Genomic DNA, 8,611 nt, shown 5'->3' on the forward strand with positions numbered 1-8,611 from the left:
TGACACTACTCCGGATCTCCTTAAGGATTTGATCCAAATTAAAAATAGATATAGGAAGAGGTGGCAACGATTCCGGGACCCAGCTGACCGGGCGGAATACCAGGAACTAGCCCGCGAAGTCCGCAATCGCTTGCTGGAACGTAAGATTGAAAGATGGGAGGAATTCTGCCGACATCTTTCGGAGCACGAGTCAGAGCGCGACTTTTGGCGTGTAACTCGCGGTCTGACTCGAACCCAGGAACCCCGGCGTGCCATCCATGGACGGCACGGCCTAGTGTTCTCCCCCTATGATAAAGCCGAGGCTTTTGCGGATACCATTGAAAGCCAGTGCGTAACTCACAACTTAGCTGACGATGACGATGACGATGACGAACGACGGACCCGTGAGATACGCAGAAAAGCCTTGGCTTTCGAAAGACAATGGACACCAGACTTTAACGTACCTGACTTCCAGCCCCGCGAGGTTCGCAGGGTAATTAAAAATTTAAATGAGAAGAAGTCTCCCGGTGATGACAGGGTTTCTAACAAGGAAATCAAATCACTGCCATATAGAGCAGTAATCTTCCTAGCTACCATATTTTCGGCCTGTATCAAACTGGGATACTTCCCTGACGTCTGGAAGACTGGTAAAATGATAGTCTTCCCGAAGCCAGGGAAGGATAAATTATTCCCACAAAATTATCGTCCGATAACCCTGTTATCACATATCTCTAAGATATTCGAGAGACTTCTTCTCTCACGCCTTAACGGATACCTTAGCACCCGCAACATACTGCGACCTGAGCAGTTTGGTTTCAGGTCCAGGCGCAGTGCCCCCCTTGCGGTGCTGCGCCTGACACAGTATGTCACAAGGTCGTTCAATATGCGCCGTAGCGTGCCAGCAGTATTTTTCGATGTAGAGAAAGCTTTCGACACTGTCTGGCACGATAATCTCATAGTGAAACTTCTGGAACTATATGAAGTTCCTTCTTACCTTGTCAAAATTATCCAGTCATATTTGACTAACAGGAAATTTTATATTTCCTGTGAAGGGGAGCAATCCACCCCTCGGGTACTTAGAGCTGGAGTCCCACAGGGTGGAGTGCTAAGCCCCACACTCTACGGCCTATATGTGAACGATCTTCCCACACTAGATGGAGTTGAGATCCAGCAGTATGCGGATGACATAGCCATTTACATCGGCATGAAACGAAATGACTATGCCGTCCGACGACTGCAACAATGGATCGATTCCTTCCGGGAGTGGTGTCTCCGGAACAAGGTGAAAATAAATGCGGAGAAAACACAGGCAATTGTTTTCACCCGGCGCCGGCCTAGCCTTGATCGCCTCACTATTAATAAAGTCCCCGTGTCTTGGACTAACAAAATTAAATACCTTGGCCTAATTCTGGACAGAACTTTGTCCTGGAGATACAATATAGAATCAGGCCAGACAGCGTGCCACAGCACGGATGAAAGCGCTGAGACCTCTGCTAGGCAATAAGTATATCTCTACCACCATCAAGAGAAATATTTACCTAGCATGTATCAGGCCCATCCTGCTGTATGGCTGTGAGGCCTGGGGCTATATTGCAAAGACTCCACTTTCAAAATTACAAACTTTTCAGAATAAGACACTACGAATGATGACCAGAGCACCTTATCTGAAATCTAACAAGAGGATACGGGCTGAGCTTCGTATCCCCACACTTAGATCTCAGATAAATAAAGTAGTGAGGATGACCAGGGCTAGGATCCTCTCGAACCTATCAGAGGACCCTGGTATTCTATTACTAAAACGGATCATGAGGACCAAGAAGCCGAGTACTCGCCTGAAGTACCGTGGCCCTTGGATCCTCTATGACCTGCCTTAATTTTTCGAACCTACCAACCCTTTCGGCCTTTTGAAAATTGACACATTCCTCTCACTAAATATCTCAAAATTCTTTCCCTGTTAGGGGCTGTTTGTTAAGAAGGGCTCTTATATTTAATACTTCACTCCGACTCCTTTATTTGAAAACAAATTAGTAGCGAATTGGGGGTTTCTTTTCTGACGATAGACCTCTGGCCTATCTGACAGATGGTTTTTCCCCCGCCAGTGCAGTGAGATCAGAGACTTCCTGCCTCATCGGCCAAACCTAGGAAACAGATGAGTAGGGGGGCATCATTTTCGCCCCGGGGCTCCCATCCACTGGCCATCAACAAAAAAAAAAAAAAAAAAAAAAAAAGAAGCCGAAAAATTTACTTTCTAGGAGACATCCCAGACAACCATGCCACCCAAGACAAGCGGAAAGGCAGCCAAGAAAGCCGGCAAGGCCCAGAAGAACATCTCCAAGGGAGACAAGAAGAAGAAGCGCAAGAGGAAGGAAAGCTATGCCATCTACATCTACAAGGTGCTTAAACAGGTACATCCTGATACTGGCATCTCCAGCAAGGCGATGAGCATCATGAACAGCTTTGTCAACGACATCTTCGAGCGCATCGCCGCTGAGGCTTCCCGTCTGGCCCACTACAACAAGCGCTCCACCATCACCAGTCGGGAGATCCAGACTGCCGTCCGCCTCCTGTTGCCCGGTGAGCTGGCCAAGCACGCCGTCAGTGAGGGTACCAAGGCAGTTACCAAATACACCAGCTCCAAGTAAGGTGCCAGGTTTTCTGCCTTGCTGCATTCTTAACAAACGGCCCTTTTCAGGGCCACCACACCTTTAAAAAAAAGAGCAGCATCTGTTAGCCTTGCTATCAACTCCACTCTGATTTTATCTATCTGTCCTACTTCATATACATCGAAAGACAGTGTAAAACATTCAAATCATAAGCCAAGGAGGGAAGAACAACTACTACTACTACTACTGCATTACCTTATTGCTAAAAATCCTCCTGCTTTGTCCTTTACAATGAAAACCAGACCAAGCCCCATGGCACTACAGCCCCTAAGCAAGCAGGCTGAGTGTACCTCAAAGCAGCCCTTAGGTCGAGGTAAAATTCCTTTGCCTGGCCGGGAATTGAACCCGGGCCCTCCGGCTACAGCGCCGGCCCCTTCACAACTACCTTCAGTAATTATTATTATTATTATTATTATTATTATTATTACAACAACCCTGGACACTTCCCGTGTGGGTGTGTGCGTTTTTTTTGGGTTAGGTTACGAGAAGTGGGGTTAAGTCGTCTTAGGTTACGTTTCGCCGCGGACGGCGATCTCCGAGCACACCCCTGCACCATTGCCAACGCCCCCGCGCCACAAAGACCTCCAGGAAACTCGATTTGCGGTTCGTATGGACGTTTCAAGCTCCGTTCTCTCGCCAACGGCCATACCATGTTGAATACACCGGTTCTCGTCCGATCACCGCAGTTAAGCAACATTGGGCGTGGTCAGTACTTGGATGGGTGACCGCTTGGGAACACCACGTGCCGTTGGCTCAATTCCCTTTTTACCAAGTTTCCCAGTCCCAGTACGACAACTTACTTTCAACTTTTGCCTCAAGCCAGCAGAAATTGCTTAAATCACGTTTTTTTGTTACGTCTGAAACTTAGCTAGACCTTTTGCTGCTCTTCGACCCCGTGGCTATACAGGAACGAAGCTTAGCGTAGTATTGCATTTCCTCTAAGGTGACCGGCCTAACCTGGCGGCGGCGGCATCTTTATTTTTTAATATTATTATTATTATTATTATTATTATTATTATTATTATTATTATTCGTCGTCTCTCTCTCTCTCTCTCTCTCTCTCTCTCTCTCTCTCTGTGTGTGTGTGTGTGTGTGTGTGTGTGTGTGTGTGTGTCGACCTAGGGGACCCTTGCTGAGCCTAGCACCGCTTCCAATTACTCGTGCCAGGATTTTAACTTTCGTACCTCCTATCGTACGTCCCTATGTCTAAACTTGCTGTTCTTATTCTTTTAGGTTAGTGTAGCTTATCCTGCAGGCCTCTTATGGCACATAACATCATTCTACGTCCTATTTCTCCCAAAATTAAGATTATTAAAGGGCGGAACGAGGCTTCTAAACTCCCCGCCCACCTTGAAAATCGCGAGGAAGGTGGTTTCCATGCAACGTCATCGACACTGTCGTGATTACAATGAAAGCCATGTCCTAGCAACCGACCGCGGCATTTAGCAGCCCCTCAAAGAGTCGAACAATTTCCTTTTATGTTCTTTCAGGTAAGTAGCTATTCAAATTACGACACGGTTCGGCAATAAGTTACAAGTTTGTAGTACGCTCGTGTCTCTCCCGAACTTCCTTACGAACGGTAGGGCACCAGTGCAGTACAGTGGCCTACACACAGCCCGCTATCTTCGAAGTGCGTGTGTTGCGATGTAACGTAGTTTTGAAGCCTAGGAACTTGTAAAACTCTTTCATTTCTATCAAAGACGAGACGCCCTTCAAATAAGACTGAGAAGGTAACCTTTTGACGACAAGGGTTAGTTCAAAGAGTCGTGACGTTTTAGGTTAGGTGAAGGGAGGAAAGCACTCGTTTTTGTTGTTTGTACGTCAGCTGACCGATCTTTTGGCAAGTGATAAATTGAGTAGAACGAATCGGAACTCCGTATAGTTACTGTTACCGTCCTAGAATTAAAATTACACCATTCTGAGCCCTACTTGACAGGTTCGACACCGGCTCACTCGTGTGATATTTCGATGGTCTGTAGATATGGGCGCATAAAAAGAACTCCTGCGGGACAAACTTCCGGCACCTCGGCATCTACGAAAGGCGTAAGATAATAGTGAACATAACCTTACTAGTAGTACCACCACCACCATTACTGCTACTAATACGACTATTACTTAAGGCAGTGGACAGTTACGAACTCGAGCAATAATGTGTCCATTTGCTGACCACCTGATCACTGCCTCTTGCCTTACTACTACAGGCTAGCGTTCAAGGAAAGAAAGAAAGAAAGAAAGAAAGAAAGAAAGAAAGAAATAAGTTACCGTTCTTCCCAAGTCAGGTTAGGATTTCTGCATCAGACACGGCTAGGGCTGATCGTGGATCTACTAATACTACTAACACGCTAAATTGTGCACCGTTATATCATCACCAGTCGTGAAGTCACAGCTGCATCTTCTAATTACAGGGTAGATGCTACATATTTCGGGCAATATATAACCCAGGTTTGGCTTGGATAACCTAAAAATATTCAGGTACTGGGTCTGGCCTGGTTATATCAAGTGTCACCCTAGATCAGCAGGGCTAAGAATCATCAGGTCTCTGTCATGAATTTAAATGGCTTAGTACCCCTCATTATGGTGTACTTCTCTTCATATTTGAGGGAAGAGGAGTAAAACTTAAAACTTTATTGCCTGTCTTAAACCACCTGCTTTCTTTGGGGTATTGTCTAGCACAAACTTCTAAGGCGACCACATCACCCAGCCCGATGCTCGAATACTGCTTGGGCAGGGGTGTAGGTGGTGGTTAGTGGTTGCAAGAAGGGTCCTGGAAGGGAGGGATAATAAGCCAGTACGCCACTTGCTCTTAAGTCTGTACCTTTCATTATACGGTTTCATTAACTATTTTTTACACCTGCCCTGTAGTATGGTACCATTTAGTAAGAGGTCTCTAGAGTTTGGCCTAGTACAACCTTCAATGAAAGTAGTTTTCAGGAGTGGTTAGGTACCCCTATACTTACTTTCTTTCTTTCTTTCTTTCTTTCTTTCTTTCTTTCTTAGATTACAAGGTGTCGGTAAAGCAGCTGATCGTTGCTTATGTACAAAAAAATGTTCATACATGGGCTTTCATTCGCTGAGGTAAATGATAATAATAATAATAATAATAATAATAATAATAATAATAATAATAATAATAATAGTAATAATAATAATAATAATAATGGCAAGAACACAAAGGGTCCTTTTCTCTGCAGCTGATTTTTAGCATGAAGGACAGAGGCTGTCATGATGATGATGATTACCGAGTGATACCGTTAAGCTAAAACCCAGTAGGGGATTAATATTAACAGCAGGGAACGTTGTGCAGAATCATTCAGTAAAGATGTAATAGCGGGGGGGGGGGAAAGAGGGCGTTCAGTATAATACACCATCAACCCAAGTACAGTGCATATTTAGCTCTATGTTATGTTATGCTCTCTCTGCTCTCTGTACCTTTATTTGGCCCTACAACTTGTCTCACCAAGTGAAGGAGATCTTACACATAGTTACTGTACTGTACTTAATTTCACGCTGACTTCAACTGCTAGTAGGATACGCACGTCGAACCATGCAGAAACCTGCACAATTTCAAACGACTGCCGACTAGATAGCGACTAGGCCGAAGAAAGAAAGGGCATCTTATAAGTGGAGAGCGACAATTCATTTTCGAGGTTAGGGTTACCGCATGGTTCTCTTAGCCAAAGAAATAATGAAACCATTTTGCGAGTAAAAACTGATGTTACCTGAATTTTGGATACAGTTATTACTACTACCATCATCATCATCATCATCATCATCATCATCATCATCGTCATACGCTACTCTGTATGATGAAAGTGGGTAGCAAGATCGAGTCTCGCGATCGGTTGGTCTCTCAAAAAAATAAACTCCTATTGAAGGGTCATTAAACACAACTTCTTCTTCTTCTTCTTCTTCTTCTTCTTCTTCTTCTTATTATTATTATTATTATTATTATCCTTTTTCTCTCTCTTTCTTTCTTTCTTTCTTTCTTTCTTTCTTTCTTTCTTTCTTTCTTTCTTTCTTTCAGGACCATTTAAGTGAGATGTTAGCTGTATATATACACTCTCCTCTCAAATGAGTGTTGCAGCACCTCAAACCTTTACATTTTTTCCTTGTAGGTTGTGGCAATGTCTTGCAGAGAAGTTTGTTGGGAAACCATGGTCCGTCCTTCCTTCCTTCCTTCCTTCCTTCCTTCCTTCCTTCCTTCCTTCCTTCCTTCCTTCCTTGCTTTCAATAAATCTGCTGAGTTGCTGTCTCAAAGGTTGTCTCATCCTAAAGAAATTTGACCGAAGGTAAGGGATGTTGCCAGGTCTATCAAACTGACAGACTTATCATCTCCTGGTACAGGAAATCTGTTCTTTGAAGAGTCTGGACTGACTGCCCCTTCCTCCGTCACGGTGTTCTCGATCCTGCCTTCGCAGCCCACTGGAGGCAGTAAGATACGGCTCACAATGCCTCCATCCAGCAGGCGAGGGGTGAAGCCTCTCCTGAGGCGGTACAGGCTCTGTAGCGAACTGGAAATTTAATTATGCCCTAAGAAACATCTAGAGGTTCCCTTGGGCAGGCTGTCCCTTTTCCCAACCTGAGCTTTCGACCCCCGACAGGGGCTGAAAGCTGCTGGATGTGAGAGACTGTACAGAGTTGAGAGTCTTATAAATAGAGGCCTAAAGGCTAGGACTTTACGAGATTGGCGCTACCAGCAGGAAAGCAGGAGTCGAACGAGTCATGGAGGCTAGCTTCTAACTTATGTCCTTTATCCTGTAGGTCCTTTCAAGCAAAGCTACAAGAGGCAGATTACAGCAAGTCTGCTTCACTCTGTGGAAAACTACCTAAAGGCTGTCTTGCCTTTGCTCTCACTCGGAAGGGGTTAGAGCCTGAGGATGGCCGTTCAGCTCCATTGCTAGAGGAAGGATTGGGCTTCCTTCAGGTTAGAGGGGGTCCCTCCCGGGGGCGTCGCGACGACGACGGCCGCCCCTAAACGTCGGCATGGAGAGGCGGCTGGTGAAACGCTGCCCATCGGACGCACCTCCATCAGGACGCCCGAAGCAAGGTGACGAGTACTTCTGCCACCTGAGGAGCAGCGTCAAACCTTTGACTATCCCTTCCTAACCGAACCCTGATTGTAACCCACCCCTTAAAGACGCAGGGGCCACGAGAAAGGAGCTAGGAAGCACGTCCCCAACTTGTCGCCGCGCAACCCACCCGACAGCCAGCCACTGCTGTTTCCTGCGCGGTCCGAGTAGCCTGATACACTCAGATAATGCGTGGAACCACAAATACTACAAATCACACTCACTAACTTACAAACATCTCTCAATCAGATAATGACTAAATTCCTTGACATACTACACAACCTAAACAAAGTTTTTACAGACCTCTCAACTGCCATTAGCGAATCATGGGTACACACAAACTAAGCATAACGACCTGGAACGCTAATGGTATCAACGACCCCGCCAAACGCACTGAACTACTAAAATACATTACAGATAACGATATAGACATAATTCTCCTCCAAGAGACTAAATTAACTCCCAGGAAAAGATTTAGTCTCCCAAAATACTGTATATACAGGACAGACCGCGAAAGAGCCGGAGGAGGTACACTCATAGCCATCAAACGTCATATTTCTCATAATCACATCTACCTACCAGCCATGCAAAACCTCGAAGCTACAGCCATACAGATTAACGATAACAATAATACTACCACAACAATCATCTCTGCCTATCTACCCCCTCAAAAGCGCCTTAAAACACAAGACCTCGATTTACTACTTACTTACCCACAAGTACTTATTGCAGGCGATTTAAACTCGAAACACACTGACTGGAATAGTAAACAAATAAATGGAAACGGAAACATACTTCGCAACCACAACTTAAACAATAACTACTTTGTCACAGCCCCTCTTGAACCGACCTTCTACTACACAAGAAATAATACACTACATGCCGACACAAATGACATAG

At 45.2% G+C, this 8,611-nt stretch overlaps 1 non-coding gene across 1 annotated transcript; it reads left to right on the forward strand.

The window, feature by feature from the left end:
* Positions 1-3,277: 3,277 nt before the first annotated feature.
* LOC137500632 (5S ribosomal RNA) lies at positions 3,278-3,396 on the forward strand. Its single transcript, XR_011018140.1, has one exon. It is a non-coding gene; the product is annotated as a 5S ribosomal RNA (ribosomal RNA).
* Positions 3,397-8,611: the final 5,215 nt, after the last annotated feature.

The sequence above is a fragment of the Anabrus simplex genome, chromosome 4, assembly GCF_040414725.1.
Source record: "Anabrus simplex isolate iqAnaSimp1 chromosome 4, ASM4041472v1, whole genome shotgun sequence".
Classification (NCBI taxonomy): domain Eukaryota; kingdom Metazoa; phylum Arthropoda; class Insecta; order Orthoptera; family Tettigoniidae; genus Anabrus; species Anabrus simplex.